The sequence below is a fragment of the Microtus oregoni genome, unplaced genomic scaffold (genome assembly GCF_018167655.1).
Source record: "Microtus oregoni isolate MIOR12 unplaced genomic scaffold, Mior012 000048F_ref0000485, whole genome shotgun sequence".
Classification (NCBI taxonomy): Eukaryota; Metazoa; Chordata; class Mammalia; order Rodentia; family Cricetidae; genus Microtus; species Microtus oregoni.
In genome coordinates this window covers 2,702,477-2,723,697 of record NW_024543222.1, presented here as the reverse complement: position 1 = coordinate 2,723,697, position 21,221 = coordinate 2,702,477, and the positions used below count along the sequence as shown (strand labels likewise).

Below are 21,221 nucleotides of genomic sequence, written 5' to 3'. Positions count from 1 at the left end.
GAGCCCAGCTGAGGAGTAGTGCAGTGTGTGTTCTTAGAAAACAGCGCAGGCTGAGGTTGGATGAACCGGGGTACAGGGGTGCTCAGCCCCAAGGAAGAGTTCTGCTGTAGACATTGTATGGGAAAAGGAGGAAGAGGGGAAGTAGACTGAGGGGATTGCAGAATGGGCATTGCCACCAACTGTACGGGGTGTGGCAGGAAATGGCAGCTGTTACACTGGAAAAGCTAAGCATTAGGACTGGCGGGACAGGGCCCTGGGACCTGAGGGGATGGGCAGAGTCTTGGGACTGACGTGGGAGAAAGCAGGGCACGGGCAGCCAAAGCCGGGGTCTCAGGCATATGGGTTCTCCTGGGGAGGAAGCACAGGACCTGTGGAGGGAGGAGGGGTGTGGAGAGACACGTGAAGGAGGCAGAGGGGAGGTCACCCCAGGAAGCCACATTGAAAAGTGAGAGGGAAATAGGTCCCAGGAAGGGTCCTTCAAGGGCTGTCCTCAGGATCTCTGGGCGTGGACTGAGATGGGCCATGAGGAATCCTCCAGAGCCCTGGAGGTGTGTGGTTGGCAGAGGCCAGATGGCCAGGACCAAGAGTGAGTGGGCGCTAGGAAGAGGGGACATGAGTAGGCTCTTGAGAATCAACAGTTGGAAGAGCAGAGCAGGCCACTCAGCTCTGGAGATTGGGGCAGCATAGCTTCACCTGGGCCCACTGTTTGCACTGGTGAGACACGTCCTGGGGCCTCTCCCTCCCTAGCGTCACTACGTCTGCTCCTGGCCTTCCCTCAAGGCCTTTTGGCAGGGTGTTTCTTGCAGCTTTTGGTGATATAGGAGGCACACGACGGACCCCTGGGGCACCCATAGTGCCACACAGCCCACTTGCAAATGCCAGCCTTGCCCCTGGCCTCCCGCACTAGAGCCTCAGAGGGCGGGAGGGATATTTTTCTGGGCATTTGTTTGGAAGCATCTGCCACACTCGCTATTGCCTGGGTGGATAGAAGGCAGTTGGCAGGAGGGTGAGCTCAGTGTAAGCCAGGTGCCTACCGGGAGAGAATGAGTGTGTGTGTCCGTCCACACGTGCACCGCACTCACACGTGTGCGTCCATCCCTCTTTCCTGCTGGCTTGATTCTGCATATAGAGCGACGTGTGGGTGTCCTGCGCTTCCTGGCAGGTGTCAACCTCTGAAATGGGTCTGTATTGGCCTCGTCTTCACATTGGTTTTTCAGAGGAGGTGGAAGTCCCTGCTGTCACCAAGAAGGACTGTGGGTGCTGCTCCCACCGGGACAGCATGGACAACGACTCGGTGGGGGTGCTTTTTCAGCCAAGTGCCTGGCAAAAGATTAGGGGCTTCCTCTGCTTTAGGGTAAGACTTGTCGGATGTGGACCAGGCTTGGAACTATCCCAGGAGTCCACTCAGGGGCTTGAAGGATGGCATCCTGCTGCACTGCTTGAGTGTGTACCTCCCCTGTGCGCTAACCTTTAAGTTCTATGGATCAAAGGGGCTAGAGGGTCGCATTAGTTTCTATGGCTACTGACGTGGGTGCAGAAATCGTGCAGCTTGCAGCACCAGACATTACTGTGTTAAACCTGCCCACAGGACCGATGCCAAAGTGTTTGCTCCTGCAGAAGGCTCCAGAGATCTGTCCCTGGCCTCTTCTTGCTCCAGTGGCAATTGGCACACCTTGGCTTGTGGCCACATTGTTCAGATCTCTGCCTCTGTCACTTCCTGGTCACCTCATACCCTGTGATCAAACCTCCTCTCTTTCTGGTCAGGACAGCTGTGCTCGCATCTGGCCCATCTGGTCACTCTGTGCCACTGTCTGGATTCAGATCCAAAAGTCACCTTGTCCGGTGAAGTCGCAGCACCCTTCAGGCCGAGGATAGGACACCGGTCATTCTGGTGTGTCTCAAGACATTATAGCTTTAAGGCATAAAATGTTAAAATACATTGGGCCAAAAAGAGGAAAAAAATAATGTATTTAAGTCTTTAAAAATATTTTTAAAGATATGGTCTCACACGTTGCCCAGGCTTTCCTCCAAGGATGACCTTGAACTCTAATCCTCCTGCTTCTGTTATTTGCCACCACAGCTGGGTTACCATGGTACTGGGAAATTGGACCTATGGCTCTGTGTATGCCAGGCAAGCATCCTGTCGACTTAACCGTATTCTCAGCCCCATATTCAATTCTCTCTTTTCTTTTTTTAGAACACATATATTTCTACCTGGGTGGGGTGATATACATCTGTCACCATGGCACCAGGCAGGCTGAGGCGGGAGGACCTGGGGTTTGAGGCTATCCCTGGCTGACAGTGCAAGTGGAATGTAAACGGGTCTCTCCCACCCACCCCTGCTCATACTCCCCCACCCCACCCCTGCCCATACTCCCCCACCCCACCCTGCCCATACTCACTCCTCCCCACCCCTGCCCATACTCACTCCTCCCCACCTCTGCCCATACTCCCCCACCCCACCCCTGCCCATACTCCCCCAATCCCACCCCTGCCCATACTCACTCCTCCCCACCCCTGCCCATACTCACTCCTCCCCACCCCTGCCCATATTCCCCCACCCCACCCCTGTCCATACTCCTCCACCCCACCCCTGCCCATACTCCCCCACCCCACCCCTGCCCATACTCACTCCTCCCCACCCCTGCCCATACTCCCCCACCCCACCCTTCCCATACTCCCCCACCCCACCCCTGCCCATAGCAGACGTGGCCTGAGTGTTGCGCAGCCAGCACCATTCTGGTGCCAGCATCTTTTCATCACCGCTCTGGAAACCCCACATCTTAAGGAGCCAGCCCCATGTCAACCCCTCACCCTTGGCCACCACTAGTCTGCTTTCTCTCTCTCTCTCCGAATTCTTTTTAAAGTGTGCTCCTATGTGACTTTAGAATAAATAAACACAGCTTGATGAGTTGGCTGTTGGAAGGATACGCATGGGGCGGAAGCCAATGTGTGGATGGAGACCCGGGCTCCGGAAGGCCAGGGGTGGAAGTAGCCTGGGTGTCCGTCACCCCTTCCTCTCTCGCTCTTTTCTAGGGGTCTTGGCCCGAGTGCCCACTTGCTTTCTGAATCCAGTTGTACATGACCCCAGGTAGCTTCCTCACCTCCAAGTCTTCATCAGATTCAAGTTTTAGGGGCGTCTACTCAAAAAAAGTTCTGAGCTCCACACAGGGGAACATGCAGTGAGTCGGGCCAGCAGCTGCCCCCGCCCCCGTGACTTGGGCTAATTGTCTCATGTCCCTTCAAGCTCGTATGAATGCGAGGGCCATCCAGTAGAGAGCTGATGGTGTCTTTGGCACAGTCTGCAGGGTATGTGGCCAGGCATTCATTGAGTTGACTCCTTAAGAGAAACTCTCTTTCCTACAGTGAACTTGGGGACACTGCTCTGGGATCTGTGTTTGAGACTGTCTCGCATAGCCCATGCACATGAGTGCAGATGTGTAAGTGGGTACATGCACAAGTGCAGATGTGTAAGTGGGTACATGCACAAGTGCAGATGTGTAAGTGGGTACATGCACAAGTGCAGATGTGTAAGTGGGTACATGCACGAGTGCAGATGTGTAAGTGGATACATGCACAAGTGCAGATGTGTAAGTGGGTACATGCACAAGTGCAGATGTGTGTAAGTGGGTACATGCACGAGTGCAGATGCGTAAGTGGGTACATGCACAAGTGCAGATGTGTTAGTGGGTACATGCACAAGTGCAGATGTGTAAGTGGGTACATGCACAAGTGCAGATGTGTAAGTGGGTACATGCACAAGTGCAGATGTGTAAGTGGGTACATGCACAAGTGCAGATGTGTGTAAGTGGGTACATGCAGAAGTGCAGATGTGTGTAAGTGGGTACATGCACGAGTGCAGATGTGTGTAAGTGGGTACATGCACGAGTGCAGATGTGTAAGTGGGTACATGCACGAGTGCAGATGTGTAAGTGGGTACATGCACAAGTGCAGATGTGTGTAAGTGGGTACATGCACAAGTGCAGATGTGTGTAAGTGGGTACATGCACGAGTGCAGATGTGTAAGTGGGTACATGCACAAGTGCAGATGTGTAAGTGGGTACATGCACATGAGTGCAGATGTGTGTAAGTGGGTACATGCACAAGTGCAGATGTGTAAGTGGGTACATGCACATGAGTGCAGATGTGTGTAAGTGGGTACATGCACATAAGTGCAGATGTGTGTAAGTGGGTACATGCACAAGTGCAGATGTGTAAGTGGGTACATGCATATGAGTGCAGATGTGTTAGTGGGTACATGCACAAGTGCAGATGTGTGTAAGTGGGTACATGCATGAGTGCAGATGTGTTAGTGGGTACATGCACAAGTGCAGATGTGTAAGTGGGTACATGCACATGAGTGCAGATGCCTGCAGAGACCAGAGAAGTCAGATCCCCTTGGAGCTGAGGTTTTAGGCAGATGTGAACTGCTTGACATGGTTGCTGGGAACCAAACTCAGGTTCTCCTTCTGGACTGAAGTGTGCTTCTCCGCCCCCCCCCCCCCCCCCCCCGGTTTTCCAAGTCAGGATTTCTCTGTGTAGCCCTGGCTGTCCTGGACCTCGTTCTGTAGACCAAGCTGGGCTCAAACCCACTGAAATCTGCCTGCCTCTGCCTCTCGAGTGCTGGGATTAAAGGTGTGCACCACCATCGCCGGGCTCACAATATGTGTCCTTCCAGTCCCTCAATGTGTTTTTACGGGACACGTGGGTTTAGGTGGGCTGTGTCCCCTCACCCCAAATGTAGCTTGTAGATCTGGTTCCAGAAGTGACCAGGGACTCCAAGTAGACTCGTGAATCAGTGACCCTGCAGTGAGAAGAGCGACAGGGTGCCGCCATGCCCACTTATCCAGCACCCAGGGCTGTCATGCCCCCGACACAGGCCTGGTTGCCGCTGAGAGTGTACCAGAGGAGTCAGTCAGATGCATTCTGGATTCCAGGATCTTGGCACGGAATGGAAGAAGTGTGTGAAATATCTCTGCCATTTTCATGTCAATGACATCTTGAACTGATAATATTTTGGCTTTGTGAGATCAATTAAAACAGGCCATGTGGTTCCTCACAGTTTCCCCCTGTGGTAGCTGGAAGTGTAAGGCTCCTTCTGTAACTTGCATCTTGGGCTTTGTGCCAGAGGGCCGGATGGTACTTGGATCACAGTCAGGGAGAGCCGAGAACCTCTCAACTTGTGGATGGACGGATGAACGTTTGGAGAAGCGACCCTTTATAACCTGGGGCCCCCTTCATGATCTGGAGACCCCCATTTAATGGCGCTAGATGAGGGTCAGAGCGGTAGGAGGCGCTCACTTCCCAGGCCTGGAATCTCCAGAGCTGCCACAGGGGGCCTTAGAGAGCTGTGGGGGCTGTGTGAGGTTCCGGAGGGAGGAAGTTCTGTGTCCCCAGGAGGGAGAGTCAGCAGGACAGTGGGTGCTCAACTTTGACGTGGGTTGATAGGAGTCGCCCCCCCCCCCCCCCCCGCACCCCGCGCCATCTTTTTCTGTACGGACTGCCAGGGCTCGGTGACAGGAGGGTGGGAGGAAGTTGTTAGACAGGGAGCTCCTCCTGGTTTGAAGGGACCCGCTGTTCTAGCTGTGACTGGAGTTGATGTATCAGCTCCAAACAGGGAAGACAGATTCCAAAGATCTGCATGATGGCCCAGACGCCTGGGGGTTCCGTGTTTCACTGGTAGAGCAGAGCTGGACGGGGGTGGAATATGGTTCTGTGCATATCTCGGGGAGCCTTTGGGGCAGTTGTTCCTGCAGACTGGGGCACTGAAGTCACATGGGGAAATCTGTCACTGGCCCTGAGGCCCATCCAGAGTTACCAAAGGCTCCTCTCCACTTGAACCAATTGCTCCCTGCTCTGAGCAAACCTCCAATCCTACCCCAGCACTCCCAGTGTGGGAGCTGGCCTAGGGCCACCGTGGCCATGCCTGAGCCTGGGAGTGACTCATTCCAGGTCAGAGGTTATGGGGTCTGGCAGATCCCATCCTCCAGGCCCAGCCCTAGCCCCAGCCCCAGAAGTGTCAGCTCCTATCTTTGGACCCCCTGGCTCATCCCTCTCAGGGTCCCAGAACATCACAGGGGTCTGTAAGGAGTGGGAGGGGCAGACTACTGACTCACTGCCCAGCCCCCAAGGAGGATAGGGAGCAGTGGGAAGAAGCAGGCGTCAGAATAATTCGGAGTCCCTGAGGCTCCAGAGCAGAGAGTCAGGGTGAGCCAGCCCAGCCCCCGGGGTCTTGCCTTTTTCTCCTGCTTTCCCCTCCTTTGGTTGCAGCCAGCAGAGCCCTCTTAAGCAGGGTGCCTGTGCTGTCTCAGTTGCCCAGAAGCCTCTGGGGGTCAGGGCTTCGGAGAAGGAGGCGAGCCCTACCAAAACACAGAAGGCTGCCTGAAAACCAAGGTGCGTGCCTGTTATCTGATCGGGTGTGGGGTGGAGCCAGGCCTGGTACCATGCCCAGGGTCAGTGGAAAGCCATCCTGGCTGGGAAGAGGTCGCATGGTTCTGGGCTGGCACAGATTTGGGCAAACACAGGTTAAAGGCTAGGACAGCAGCAGGGCTCCAAGGTCCATCCTGTGTACCCTGTCATTTTCCTCTTAGTGGCCCAGACTGCTCCTTGGTGTGTTGAGCGCGGAGGCCTTAGGCTCACCCTGCCGCTGTCGCCTGCAGCCGGTGCGCCTCTCCCCGCCTCCTCGTCCCCTCGCCCTGCCCCTCGGAGCAGTTCCCCAGCAAGCCTCCCTCTGCAGGCCGTCCTGAGCCCTCCTACCTCTCTGCCCCACACTCTGGGAGGCTCCTTGTTCCGAGGCCACAAAGCCCCTTTGATCCTCTGCTCGGCTCCGAGCCATGTGACCCGGTGGGCGGGCCGCAGCGCTCCAGCGTCCAGGCAGCCCGACTTTCAGCTGCTGGGGTGAGTCCTCGCTCTTTGTTCTTCCACCCTCTCACAGCCTGCTCCGGGGGCCTCCAGGTGGTGGGGCCCGCCTAGCCAGCCGTGATGGGTGTAGTGGGACTGGGATCCAGGTAGCCCCGGAGCCTGGGGGCTCTGGCTGGCAGCTCAGCCCTGGGTTCCTGGGAGAATGGGTGGCGGGATGCCGGGTCTCCACGCGGGAACCAGATTTTCGATCGCAGAATAGAAGAAAAAGGGACTTTGTGTGGTCACAGCTATCTTTTTGTAAACGTTTGGCCAACTCTGCCGAGTGATGGGAGTGTCTTGAAGCACGTTGCCCCACAAGGGGCTTCTGATATCCAGCCAGGGCAGAAGGAGAGGTGAACTGGATGCTTCTTGCAAAAATCTCTCTACCCAGAGTTATCAGCTTCTAAGAGTGGGCGGCTTCCAGCTCTGGCTGGAAACTAGTTACTGCCGGCTCTTAGGTGGCAAATCAGAGACCGCAGGGGTGAACCGTGATGGGGACCCCACCATCAAATATGTGTACCGCCCGTTGGCCTGGGGTTCTTGAGATGTGCTGAGCCCAGGAGGGTGTTGCTGGGTGGGGTGGGGGTTTGGTATGCATCTGTTTTGCTAGAGAATGTGCGATGGGGGTGTCTGCCTTCTGGAGCCATGTGTTGGAACCTGTGCTGTGTGTCAGAGCCAGGGCAGGCAGTGTCCTCCAGCAGGGTTTGCAGCTAAGACCTTGCGAGGGACCCCAGCCAGCACTGAGAGTGGTCGCTGGCACCCAAACACAGAGGGACAGCAAATGCCGGAAGACCGCCTAAGCACCCCCCACCCCCACCCCAGTTCTTAGGAAAAGCTGCGGGCTCTTGGTCAGAGGCCTGGGGAGCAGTATGTCTGCTCCCCCAGAGGAGTGTGAGATTCCTTTCTTTGAGAAAAATGGACCGCCGGGGAGGGCGGGGGGGGGGGGGCAGGAGCGGGTTCTGGCCACTCTGTGTTGGGCAGAGATGGAATTTGGTTGGGATCTCATGTGGAAGATCCAGGGGACAGCAACGTTCCCTGCAATGCTGTGGGGCCTCCTTCATTCACAGTTGGCTTCTAGCTTCATGGGGCTCGTGGGGCATTTCTACACGATGTCTTTCACTCGCCTTGCTCAGCTTCCCTTGGCAGCCAGGGGCTCCTTTTCAGCAAATAGGGAAAATGTGCTTATTAATCCTCTGGATAGGCAGCCAGCCTGCACCCGAGGCCTGCTGAGAAAGGTAGCTCATCCTTCTCTTCTTGGGTCTCTTTCGTGGTGTGGGGTAGCTACAGAAGGAAGCTTTGAACTCATAGCAATCCTACTGCCTCAGCCTCCTGAATGCAGGGATTTATAGGTGTGTGGCACCATGCCTGGGTAGGACCCGAACTGGGGTCCTGAGTTTTGACTGACCTGGCCCGCCCCTTCAGAACACTGGTCATTTCCATATTGGTTCACCCCAGATTCTGTGCCATCTACTGTGTCTACCCGGTAGCCCCCATCACGGTGACAGCTGAGCTGGTACGAAGAAGAACCTACTGTGTGCGGGGTGGTGACGACCCTAGGTGGAAGCCAGCTCCTGTGAGCAAGTGTGAGACAAGACCCATCATGCCAAGTCCAGGGCCTTCTTTGGCCTATGGAGTCTTCTGAGCCCCAGACCCGCTATCCCTAGCTGTGGGAAGAGCTCTGGGACCTTGCCATAGGAGCCCGCTACTCATTGGGCAACCCCAGTGCTGTTGCCTGTGCTCCCCACCCCCTCCCTTCCCTGCCACAATATCCTCCCCGACTTCCTGTTATGTCAATGCTCTTGTCAGATAGGGTGGCTCTGCTTGGGGCCGAGGCCCCCTTGTACAGAGAAGGCCCCGCGGCCTGGGGGCGGCACAGATTCCCTGCCTGTGTCAAAGGTCTCTAGGAAGCCGGCACCGAGGCTCCATTTCCGCTCTCCCGTTCCCCACACAGCACAGTCTCTATCTGCTTTCCCACACCACCCCGGAAGTTTCTAGGCTTCCTCTCTCACTCCCTGACCCTGTGTGTGGGAAGAACAGCTTTATTTTAATGCAAATAGTCAAAAAACCCAGTGGCTGTTGGGGCAGAGGCTAGGTGGGCCTCCTGCCTACTTACCATCCCCCCCTCATCACCTTCACCATCACCATCACCTTCACCGTAGACTAGGCCAATATTGCCAGGTCCTCCACCAAGTGCGTCCGACTTCCTCCAGTTTGGTCTTTAGAGGTGTTTCCAGCCAACTCCCCCTGTAGCCGGCACCTCTTCAGACTCCGCTCCCAGCATCAAGCTTTGATTTGTTTATTGAGCTCCCTCTCTGTTCCTCCGGCAGGTAGAAACCTGCCCTTAGGAACTCCTGAGCCTTGGCCTCCTTCCCAAGGAGGACTTCTCAGGGCGGCTGCTCTGCAGAGCTGCATGCTCTACGTTTTGTGAGTGGAGTGGGGCTGGGGGCTCCTACCTGCATCTGGGGAGGTGTTCGCTTCTGCACTCTGCCCTGCAGACCTCTGCCTGCAGGGTTTCTGCCGCTGCAGGAATCCCCACCCCACCCACTTGGCTGCACGCTGAGCCTGCCTTGGTGCCTGAGGGTGCTGGTGGTTCTTCAGTCTGCTCTCTGCTATGCACCCAGAGGAACTCACCATCCCAGGCTGGGAGCCTGGTCAAGAGGGCTTTGTACTAAGACCACGGAGCCTGATCTCATCTCCCCGCAGCCGCCCTGATCTGCTGTCCGCACTCATCTGGTGCCACTGCCCACCCCTGCAAGATGAGCTCACCCTCCTATTGTACCCAGCTCACTTCTTCCCACGGTTGGGGCCTTGGCTTCCTTTAGGAAGGGTCGTGAAAGACACAAACTCCTGGGGCCAGTGAGATGGCCCACTGGGCCAAGATACTTGCTGTCACGCTGGGTCATGGTGGTATACCTCCTTTAATCCCAGCCCTCCGGAGGCAGAGGCAGGCAGGTCTCCGAGTGAGTTCCAGGACAACCAGGCCTACACAGAAAAGCCCCCATATTGAAAAACAAAACAAAACAAGATGCTTGCTGTCGGCCTTAACAGTGTGAGTTCTGTCCTGGACTCCACAGGGTAGAAGGAGAGAACTGTCACCTCTGACCTTTACACATGCACTGTGCCATCTCACACACACTCACACACACACACACACACACACACACACACGCACACTAAAATTTTTCTTTAAGGTACAAGGCTATTGACTGGCCGAGGGGCTAGGGCAGCTGGCTTAAGCACCATCTTACAGATATTCTAATATGTGTACAGTGGGTGGATCTTGCCCTGGACTCCGCCCCCTCCTAATTGCTTAGCATCTTCCTGAAGCCAAGAGCTGTTGGGGGGGCATCCTGAGGTGCTGGCCACTTGAGGACTGATACCAAGTCACTGACACCCAGTCTTCCTAATTGACACTCAGTCAATTGCAGGTCCTCATCCTGGGCCTGACATCGCCCTGATCTGTGAGTCATTTGAGGCAGGGACTAAACTGCCCTCTCTGCCCAAAGATGGCCTGTACTTCTGATCCTCCTGGGGACCGAACCCAAGGCTTCGTCCATGCTAAGTAAGCACCCCATGCTAAGTGAGGACCCCACTAGCTGAGCTGTAACTCCGCCTCCTTTTTGGTGATTCTGTGACCTAGGCCGGCCTCTTGCTTTAGCCTCCCATGTGCTGGAATGACAGGGACGTGCCACCATGCAGGATTTCCTGCGTTTGGGTGCTGGGCCCCGAGCATGCCTTGGTCACCAGAGGTCGTGGGGACAGTTGTGTTTTCACAGTGGAACGCTCTCAGAACTCTGTCCTTATCAGGATCTCTTATCTCCCAGGCCTCCTTCCAGGTGCCTGTCACCACTGGAGGGGGAGATAAGATAGGTCCTGCAGAGTGCCACACAGGTCTCCTGCTTAGTCTGGCCCTGAATGTGGCTGCAGCTGGCCCTCCTGTTCGGTGGCGATGTTAGTGTCCTGCCTGCCCTTCTCAGTGGGCACTAAGGTTTATCGATTTCTGTGTCCCCATTCTGGATGACCTAGGTGCTCACTTGGTTAATGTTTGAGTGAATGAATGGCCAGCCTTGTGTGACCTCAGATTTTCTGCTTCGATCCAAATGTTCTGTGGTTCCACCAAGGTTAGCTTAGGGACCTTGAGGGGGTTTTTCCTCCCTGCCTTTCTCCCATAACTGAAGCTTGGTGGCTTGGTGACTGATGTCTCTGTAGGGGTGCCTGGCTTTTCTGCTTGGTGTGTGTACATGTGTGCGTGTATGTGTGCACACACGCATGTGCGTGCCAAGCTCGGGGGCTATCTCACTGTATTTTTGTATTTTGGCATAGGCCTCATCACTTTTACCTGGAGCTTACCCACTCAGTCAGGCTGGCTGTCCAGGAACAAGAACCCACCTGCCTCCTTCCCAGTTCTGGGATTACTGGGATTACCAGGGCTCACCACACACCCGTCTTTCAGTGTGGGTTCTAAGGGATCCAACTCCAATCCTCATGCTTGTGCCGGAAGCCCTTGGCCCAGTGAACTGACTCCCCAGCCCTGAGCCTCTTCCTTATCAAAGGCTAAGCCAAGCTTATAGTACAAACTTGGTTAGGCTATGAATGAGGTTCCCCCATTGAGCCTCCCTGAGCAAAGTCAAAAATCCCCAACAACCTGAGAGGCTGATTCTTTGTCTCTGCCGCCATGTGGGAAGGTTGGCCTGGCTCCCAGGGACCCAATGAACCCAGTGGCATCTTGGAGAGTTGTGACTTCCTCTTGCTAGTGACTTCTGGAGCGTGCCCAGTGCAGAACGTGTGTTGGGAGGGAGGAGGCTGTTGTCCCTGCGAGTTGGGCCCTTGGCTATCAGTTCAGCCACTACCGTGCCAGGCCCTTCTGGACAGTGGCAGAGTTGTGACATTCTCCAGTGTATTTTCCACCCAGGTTTATGGGGTGCCCACCTTCACTCATATACTTAGTACCCCAAAGATGCTGAGAACCCTGGAAGGCAGAAAAGAGGGTGACTCAGCTCCCAGAGAGCGGAACATCCTAGGTAAAGCCTGAAACCTTGATAAAGTAGGGTTAGCTCAACATGGAAGACCTAAAGTCAAGACGTGGGAGCCTGATTTGGCTCCAGTGAAGGCTTGTTTAGGAAGGTGAAGAGGAGAGAGAGTGGGGGAGGGGCAGAAGCTTCCAAACCATTGCAGGGTGGTTGAGAGACCCATTGTGGGTCAGGAGACCAGGGTCAAGGTACTGGGGCTGCCTCTGCTGTGGGACACGCAACAGGTCCCTGAAGGACCCAGGCCAGTGTCTTGTGAGCTTCTGGCACCAAGCTGGCTTCGAGACTAACTCACTGCAAGCTTTAACACTGGAGTGGTTCACCCGTCACCCTAGCAGTCTGGAGGTAGAGGCAGGAAGAACGTGAGTTTGAGGCTGACCTAGGCTACGTGATGAGACCTGGTCTCAGTGCTCTCCCCCAAGGATATACATGACGTCAGGACGTAGACATTTCGGAATTGTGCGGCCAGGTTCTGTTCCTCTTGCTAACTTCATGTGGTTGACAGCTCTATGAAGCTTTCCGGGGTGAATGGAGCTAGTCCAGTCTATTCACATAGGATATGGAGAGTAGAGGTCTAAGTGCCCTGGGCTGCAGCTGCTGCTGAGCACTAAGCACACAAGATAGGTCTTCTAGAAGTTTCTGCACCTATTGGGCAATAAGTCCCAGGGCGTGACGTGGAGGTGGCACCTGGGGCCCTAAGATTTCAACTGCGCTGAAGCCAAGATAGTTCTGGTGTGAGACGGCAGGGCGGGGAGGGGCTGCTCTGGGTTTGGCAGCGTAGGTGTGTTCAGGGGGTGGAGGAGAACTTTGAGAGTGTGGGTCCCCGGATCCTGGAAAGCAAGTAAGGAAATGTCCGGGGTGCCCCCACAACCAACCGCTACTTTAAAAGCTGGTGTCCCAAGTGCCACTCCCCCACCACCCTCCCTCAGACCTTGCCTGCTTCCTGCTCGCCCGGGAACAGCCAGGCTGCTCCCAGACTGGTGCTCAGCTGTTTTCCTGCACCCGCTTCCTAGCCTGCTCAGTGTTAACTGTAGTCTGGACTCCTGGTGGCACCTCCTATAGCACCCCGAGGCTGCCCCGGGGCCACAGCCACCTTGCTCTGCTTTCCCTGGTTCACAGATGAAGGGCCGTGGAGCGTCTGTCCCATGTAGGACAAGCCAAGGTGACTGTGACCAGGTCTCTGTCTGGGAGGACTTTGCTGCCCCCAGCCAGGCCCATTATCAGATTCAAGAGGATACACGGGACACAGGTGGCTTCCCTGCCTGGGCGGCACTGTTGGTCTGTCTGCTGAGGCAGCAGCAGAGCCTTCTCCATTCCTAGTGCATGGGAGCTGGGGGTGCTGACCCCCCGAGAGGCCTGGGAGTTTGGGGTAGTGTAGGAAGTTATGAACGCCCCCACCTTGTGCCTTGTTAAGTCAGTCCCTCTGTTCATTTAACCTTGGACCATCCAGAGGTACCTCTCCCTCTGGTGTCATGTGGCCCTAATAGGTGGGGGGCTCACCTCACTCCTGGGAGGAGGTCATGCCCTTCTGGGGTTCAAGGCCCCTGTTGGGGGCCCAGCAGCCCCTGCTTCTGGATCCCTCGACTCTGGATGCAGAGAGCTGCAAGGCCTGGGCTCTTAGTCTTTGGAACAGGAATGAGAAGGAGGTTTTCCCTAGTGTCGTTACTGCCCAGAGACGTTGGAACCTACACTTAGCCCTTTCCTGTGTGCCTGGCTGTTTCTATTGCTGCCCTCCTTTATTTAAAAGTGTCTTTTGGGGACTTGACTGACTCCAGTCTATGGCACACAGGGACACTTTAAAATCCACAGACCTTTCTGAGCATGACCACGAGGAGGGGGGTGGTGAAAAGGCAAGCCACTCGGAGCCTATTCTCACGGGGGCTGCACATGGGGAGGTTGTCCCTGTGGGAGCCACACAGCCCTGTTCGTGGGGCTGCAGGCTGGGCATGGACAGCTATGGGTGAGGTGGACACTGCCCACTCGTGTGTTGAGAATGTGCGCACACTGCCAGGCCATCGTACAGCTGTTGTTTTTGTGACAGGGTTTCATGTAGCCTAGTTGCCCCAAACTCACTATGTAGCTGAGGATGACCTCGCACTTCTGAGTCTTAAGCGCAGGATTGTCTAGTGAGGCCAGCAGATTCTATGCACATCACAGTTCTCTAGAGAAGCAAGTAGAGAAAAGATGGACAGCCCCCTCACACACTCAGGGGTGCCCACTGGGTCCCTAAGCCTCCATAGAACTGAACCACATGTGTGCTGTTTTTTTCCCTGTGCAATTGTACCTCTTTTCGTGGAGGAAGGATGCTCCATTGCAGGGTGGGACTGTATTTTGTGTTCATGGCTGTCAGATGAGGACCCTTAGGCCAGCGTCCACTCTGGGGCACTATGAGTGCTTCTGCCATGAGTATCGAGCACAGGTTCTCCTCATCCCATGTCTGTTTCCACCTCTCTTGGGAAACTGCTGGGTTACATGACCAGTGTTTCTAAGCCAGGTAGCTGAGCATGGCCCTGGCCTGGTGAGGGGCACCATGCTTGTTCCAGCTGCCTCTGAGCAGCCCCCTCCCTCTCCTTCTCTCAAGGGGTCACCCTCAGGGTGCCCTAAGCTTCCCTGTATCCCCAGAGGCTGAGGAGTGTGGTGAGGGGCACAGGTGGGAAGCAAAGAGCAGGCCCCTGATTTCTGGATTCCTCTGCCAGTCCAGGGCCCAGAAAGTGGTGGCGAGGGTAACTGAAGGCTGCGCGTGTTCTGTCTTCCTTGCAGGAGGCGGTGAGCAGGTACAGTGGGAGAGAGACAGGAGGGCCTACTATGACTTAGGTCCCTGGTACACAGACGTGGAGGGAGAGGAGCCGCAGACACACAAGGACAGTCAACTTTCGGTTTCTTCCTTACACCGGAGATTTTTCCAACCTTAATTCTTTAACTTACAGAAAAAGCTCATCTGATCAAGATGTCTAGATGGGGTGGGGTGAGGTGAGGACGAACTCTCCCCCACACACCTTACAGGCTTCAACCCAGGGAAGCAGCCTTCCTAGGGGAGGTGCAGTGTATGTATGCAGGGGAGCTTGGTGTCCATGGGGCCACCGTCTATGGGGAGCATTTCTGGACTGTTTGGTTACCCTCATCATCACCACCACCACCACCACAGAGTAAACCAAAAAATAAATGAGAACCATCCAACCACAGGCACTGTGAAGTTCGTGCTCCCCCCTCGCTCCCCGCCACCTGCAGCACCCCCATCCTTCTGTGACTGTGCCCCACCCCTGTGTCCGCTTTTTAGGGACAGCCAACTTGGAAGGCCCATTGGGCACAGCTTCCAGAAGTTTGCCAGGGCTCCTCCTTCTGTCTCCAGCCCTTGTTGTTCCTGGAGAAATTACCATATGAATGTTGTTCCTTCCCAGAGCCAGGGTTGAAGGGGCCCTGGGAGAAGACAGGCTCCCAGGCTGCAGGTTCCGGCTCTGGCTGAGGACCATCCAGTGGAGGCCACACAGTTTTCCTGGAGGTCGGTTGCTTACATCCCGTAATAGGTCTGGCTCAGTCCTGGTTCTGGGAAGAGGTGGAGGAAGAAGCTGAGGGTGCCGGGGATGTGAGCTGGGAGGGGGCATGGTGGGCCCCAGCAGTTTGGAGACCCCTGTACCTCCTCATTGAGCGGTCTGTCATTGTTGGGTTCTGAGAACCGTGTTATTCGCGGCCTTCTTGTGATGTCGCTAATTACTGTTTGCATACGGACAGGGAGGGCGGCTGTGTGAAGCCGTGCAGTGACTGTGACTGGCTGGTAGACTGTAGAGAGCCACACACACAAGGCAAGTCTGCCCAGTGACTGTTCAGGCAGTGCCAATGGCCCGGCTTGATGTGTGTGTGTGGGGGGGGGGGTGTTTCCGTTGAGTTCTTTATTATGTCTCAACCACTGATTCACTTTGCAACCTGTGTGAGCCCTGCTGAGATCTGGGCTGCCAGACATACTGTCTCGTGGTTTTCCCTGCTCTAGCTACAAAATATCCAAAGCATCAGTGTCTCTGGAAGAACCAGGTAGCAGTGATATTTCTTCTAGACAGTGCTTCGTTGATGGTCATGTGACACAATCCCGCTATGGGGCATAGTAGGCCAGGCTTCACTGAATGGGACAAAAGTGTTCTCAGTGATGGAGGCCCAGGTGAGGACCCTGTCCTCCATTGCTGCCTGCTTGCCCTGCTGTGGTGTCTTCTCTCGCTCAGGGCTCAGGTCTGAACCCTGCTGTGAGTGCTTTCCTGAGACCCTGGCATTGAGCCCCCAGCATTGGCGTTAAGGTGACATAGAGAGGAGATAGGACTAAAGCCCAGCCAGGAGCCACCCTGACCCCCAGTCTCTCATCTCACCTTTGACCCCATCAATACTTCTGAGCAGTTTTCCTCACTAGACCCTCATTTAAGCTTCCTGGGACCTCTTTTCCTTAGTATGCTCCCTTCCTGGGCTCTATTCAGCTCCCACAGGTGACAGCATCCGAAGTTGTTAGTATCACATTTGGGTGCCGGAGCACATACAGAGATTCATGCGTGTGCACACACGTGCCCTGGGAAGGCACGAGTGAGCACTTTGTTTAGGAGGCCTGGGTGGGGGCGGGCAAGCAGGCTGATGGGGGAACAGAGAAAGAGAAGGTCCTGAGGAAAGGGAAGCAGATAGTCACGCCAAGCGCCCAGCCAGCCAGCCAGCCAGCCAGTCGTTCGCAGTGTCCTGCGACTCGGATGTGAGAAGCTCTTCTGTCACGAACAGTCAAGGCATGTTTACTGCGCACTGTGCAGCATAGGAAAGCAGGGAAACCCACTAGCATAGATCAGCAGCCCTGGGAAGATGGCGGCGGGGGGGGGGAGGTCCCAGAAGCAGCAGGGAAAGAATGTTCTAGACAGGCTGATGCTGAGGAGCCTCGTTTGAAGATCTGAGAGGAGACTGGAAGGCGTTTGTATGTTTGGAAAGTGGAGGGGGTGGAGTGTGCATTTTACTGACAACAGCTGCACGAGTCGTGGGTTCTGTAGCTGTCACCCTGCGTCTTTGTTGTCTCTTGAGAGGATATCGCCTCGTTTGATACGTGAGGATGCCGTGGCATGAAACTCAGTTATTCACTCAGCCCCACCGTCCCGTGGTATGACAGGTGGGAGAAGGTAAAGGGCCTGGATTCCTGAGTTGCCCTGGGTGCTTTGGACACCAGCTATGGTTTGAAGCAGAGACAGAGCCAGATTAGGGTGTGTGTCAGAACTGCCCTTCTGAGGCTGGGGCGACAGTTCTGTGGGTAAAGCACAAGCCGAGTTTGGCTCCCTGGGACCTGTGTCATATCCAGGTACAGACGTGCAGGAACGTGATTTCAGTGCACCTGGGAGATAGGATGTCAGAGCTAACAGCATACGCAGCCTTGAACGAGAGACCCTGCCTAGATTTGTGGTGATGGCAAGGAAGGGCACCATGATATAGCGGCTGGATGGCGTGAAGGTGCCGTTTCCAGTAGTGAGGGGATGGGGTCAGAGGTCATGCACTTTTCCAGGTGGTTCTTGCACACACAGACCTGGACGGGGCTGTAGCCATAGATAGCAAATGCCTCCCTTGTACAGGACCTGGCACAAAGAGCCCTGGAACTTGCCTACTGAGCCATGATGAGCATTTATCTATCTGCCCACCTCTCCACCCATTCCCCCACTCACCCATCCATCCACCCACCCACCCACCTATTCATCCATCTATCCATCTACCCACTCACCCATCCATTCATCCACCCACACATCCATCCACCCACCCACGCATCCATCCACCCACCCATCCATCCATCCATCCATCCATCCATCTACCCATCCACCCATCCATCCATCCACCCGTCCTTTTCCTCAGTTCAGGTAGTATTTGACACTGCTGGCTTGTCCTTTTGGGTACTGTCATAGGCTGTCATGATGCATTTGCCCCACTCAGTCCATTGACTCTCCTCAGAGAAGACTTTTAGGCATCTGAAAGTCCTCCCTGAGGCAGACACAGTTGGGTGGGCCACCTTCTAAGCTGAGACACAGGGATCATGTACAGAGGTCTGCAGGTCCCCAGACTAGTGGCTGGAATTCCTGAGTGTTAGAGCCTCCCTAAGACAGGGATCTGGGGCCACAGGTGGGAGCCACTCATCTCTGTGTTCTCCTGCCTTCTTGGACAGTCAGAGGTTTCTTCTTTAAGGGGTCCCGTGGTCAGGCTACCTTGCACCATACCAGACAAGCTTCTTTCTGCCTGGCCCTTAAGACTCCGTCTTTAGTCCCTTCCCCCCTCCGAGGGTGAGCCAGACATCAGGAAGTCTTCATCGGTCTCAGCAGACCTGCACAGATGGGACCTACTTGGTATCTCTGGGGTGAGGCCTTTGTCCACAGGATTTCTGGCAGGGGGACTTTGTCTGCTTGTTGTTATTTCAAGTGACTTCATAAATTGGGGGAGCCTTTGCCCATGTTTCACACCCCCCCCCAAGCTCTGGTGTATATCAACAGCTGACAGCCTGCTGATAGGAGAGGGGTCAAAGGGTAGGGAAGCAGTTCTGTCCCCTCTCCCCTTGGGGGACATCACTGATAAGAGGAAATTCTTGTAATAAATGGCCAGTGTCCACCAGTCCGTGGCGGGGCGGGGGTGATCGAGGGTGCTCTCTTCCACCCCCTTCTTTCTCCGTCAACATTTGCCAAGAGCAAAGGGCATCTGTGGTCCAGCAGCCAGAAGGACATTTCAGTGGGGTCCCGGGTAGGGCCGGATTGTTGGGTGCAGGTGTTGCAGTTAGGGATTCCTGGGGGCGAGCAGAGTCAGGGCCGCCTTCCTGATTCTGCCCTGTGGCAGACTACTGCGGGGATGGGGCCAGAAGGAGGGCCCTCCCTCCAACCCAGGAACCTGGGGGCTCCGCAGGGGCCTTGGTGTGGTGGTGGAAGTCTGCAGTGGCTTTTGAGGAAATGAATGAGGAGGGCTTGCAGGTTGGAGCCTGCCCTGAGCTAAGATTGATGTCTCAATAGGCCCTGCCTAGTGAGAAATTGAAAAGGAAGACCAGAAGAGGCCTCCTCGGAGGGGGTGGGGCGCCCCTGGACTTGGTCCAAGTTCGCCTCTGTGGATTGGGGCCAATTGAAACCATGTTGGCAGAAATACAGGACTTCTTGAGAGTCCTCCCCACAATAGAGGGGAGGTTGGGGGAAGGGAGCTTGGCTGGCAGCCAAAGTGGGGGGACCCTACTCCCATCTTTGGGATGCCTGGGCCTCTGCCTCTCCACACCTCCCCACCCTGTCCCCATTGAATGAAAGAGGAGCCGGTGGGACTGAGGCGAGCCTCTCTGTCCCTCCCAGGCCCTCACTGGTCGCAAGATCACGGGCATCTCCCAGCAGGGAACAGCTTGCGGAAACCACATCAGGGCAGTGTTAAGTCCCCTCTTGGAACTTGGACTGGGGAAGGCCCTCCAGCTGGGAGAGGTGGGAAGCTCTCCTTCTGCCCAGCCCTCGCTCTGCAGAGGCCAAGGAGTTGTGTTGGGTTTCCAAGTGGGGTCTGGTGGGAGGGGGCAGGGGGAGGAGTCTCATATTTCTGGCATTCATGTTCTTAACCAGACTCCAAGGAGACACTTCCTGCCCCAAACAAAGTGTGAAGTGTAATTCGATTTTGACTTACTTATCAAATTAGATGAGCCATTTGCTTTTTAAAAATCCGGCCTTTGAAACCGGGCACATGAATTTGCAAAATTCGATCATTTGTATGCGGTGTTTCCATCCTTGGAACAAGACAGGAAGCCGTCTGTGACATTTATGAGCCGTACAGGGTGCTCCAGGGAGTCAGCAGGGACAGGGCGCAGTGCAAGGCAGCCTTGAGAAGATGGGAAAAGACACAGTTCTCAGGGAGACAGCCCGGTGTGGGGACAGCCCAGTGAAGCCTGCCCTCTCTAGGAGGAGGATCAGCCCACCTTCTCCTTACACGGATTCCTCTGACTTTCCTCCCATGTTCCTTAGCTCTCTGTTTCTTCTTCATTCACCCTCCTCTCCAGCCACGGGACCCGCTGACCCACGCGGGACCCGCTGACCCAGATGGTCTGTGTGTGTGTAAAACGTAGGAAGCTTGAGGTAACTCAGGCAATGGACCCTTACTCAGCCCAGCCTGCCTGTACCCCGCCCCGCCCTCTATGTCCCCCACCCCCATCCTACCCCCTACTTCTGAGGATGCAGCCCAGGGCCCTGGGTGTGCAAAGCTAGTGCCCTGCTAACCCCAGGTGTTCTTGAGACACAGCCTTGTGATGTTGCTCAGGCTGGCTCTGAACTCACTCGTAGCCCAGAGCCCCCCTCGAACTCTCAATTTTGTCTTCGTGTCTGGTTTTACAGACATGTACCACCACGTGAGGCTTACAAGTTATCTCTTAAGTTGGGTCTATGAGCCTAAGTATTTTTCTGTTCCCTAAAGTGTCCGTGTCTCTGTCCGTGTGTGTGTATGTGTGTACAGATGTACATGCATGTATTCCCTAAAGTGTCCGTGTCTCTGTGTGCGTGTGTCTGTGTGTGTACAGATGTACATGCATGTGTTCCCTAAAGTGTCTGTGTTCGTGTGTGTGTATGTGTGTATAGATGTACATGCATGTGTTCCCTAAAGTGTCTGTGTTTGTGTGTGTGTATGTGTGTACAGATGTACATGCTTGTGTTCCCTAAAGTGTCCATGTCTCTGTGTGTCCGTGTGCCTGTATGTGTGTACAGATGTACATGCATGTGGAAACCAGAGGAACACATCGGCATCTTCCTGTCTGATTTTTGTGACAAGGTCTTTCAGTGATCCTGAAGCTCCGTCAGTTCAACTCGGTTGGCCGGCCAGCTGGTTTCTGGGCTGCCTTGTCTCCACGGCCTCCATCTCTGGCACGTAGAGTCATGCATGATTTTTACATGAGTGCTGGAGGCTTGAACTCAGATCCTTGTCACTCCATAGCAAGTGCTCTTACCCGCTGAGTCATCTCCCAGCCCCTGCGTCTTCACCTTGTGTGACATAAATTCCTGTACCACTGAGCTATTACCTGTGGAGGTTGTCCTGGCTCCATCTAGAGCCTTTGCCGGTAAAGCTCCCTCCACCCACTGCCCAAGCCTGACCTTTCACCTTCTTCCTAGTGCTTTAGGTATGTATTTCCTAAGTCCTTGGTATGTATTTGCTGAATGACTCGGTGTCGTGGTCCTGGACTCTGAGGAGATGGAGTCACGCTTGTCATGACTGTTGGTAGCTGTCTCTCCAGGGCAATTCCTGCTCTAGAGTCCCTCACCTCTGCATGTACCAGGTTCCCACCGTGTGGCTATTTTTTCCCCCCTCACC

The 21,221-nt window shown here is 55.1% G+C and overlaps 1 protein-coding gene across 6 annotated transcripts in view; it reads left to right on the top strand.

Annotated features, from left to right (window-relative positions):
• The window catches only part of Septin9 (septin 9), a 161,414-nt gene that overhangs the window by 122,771 nt on the left and 17,422 nt on the right, over positions 1-21,221 (top strand). Inside the window, exon 1 of one of the 6 annotated variants that reach the window (XM_041635765.1) lies at positions 6,177-6,393. The exons of 4 other annotated variants lie outside the window; for them this stretch is intronic. The gene's annotated coding sequence lies outside the window, so the exon portion shown is untranslated. Of the gene's footprint in view, positions 1-6,176; positions 6,394-6,713; positions 6,898-21,221 lie in introns of those variants that run through there. One more of the 6 variants, XM_041635764.1, reaches the window with a different exon arrangement.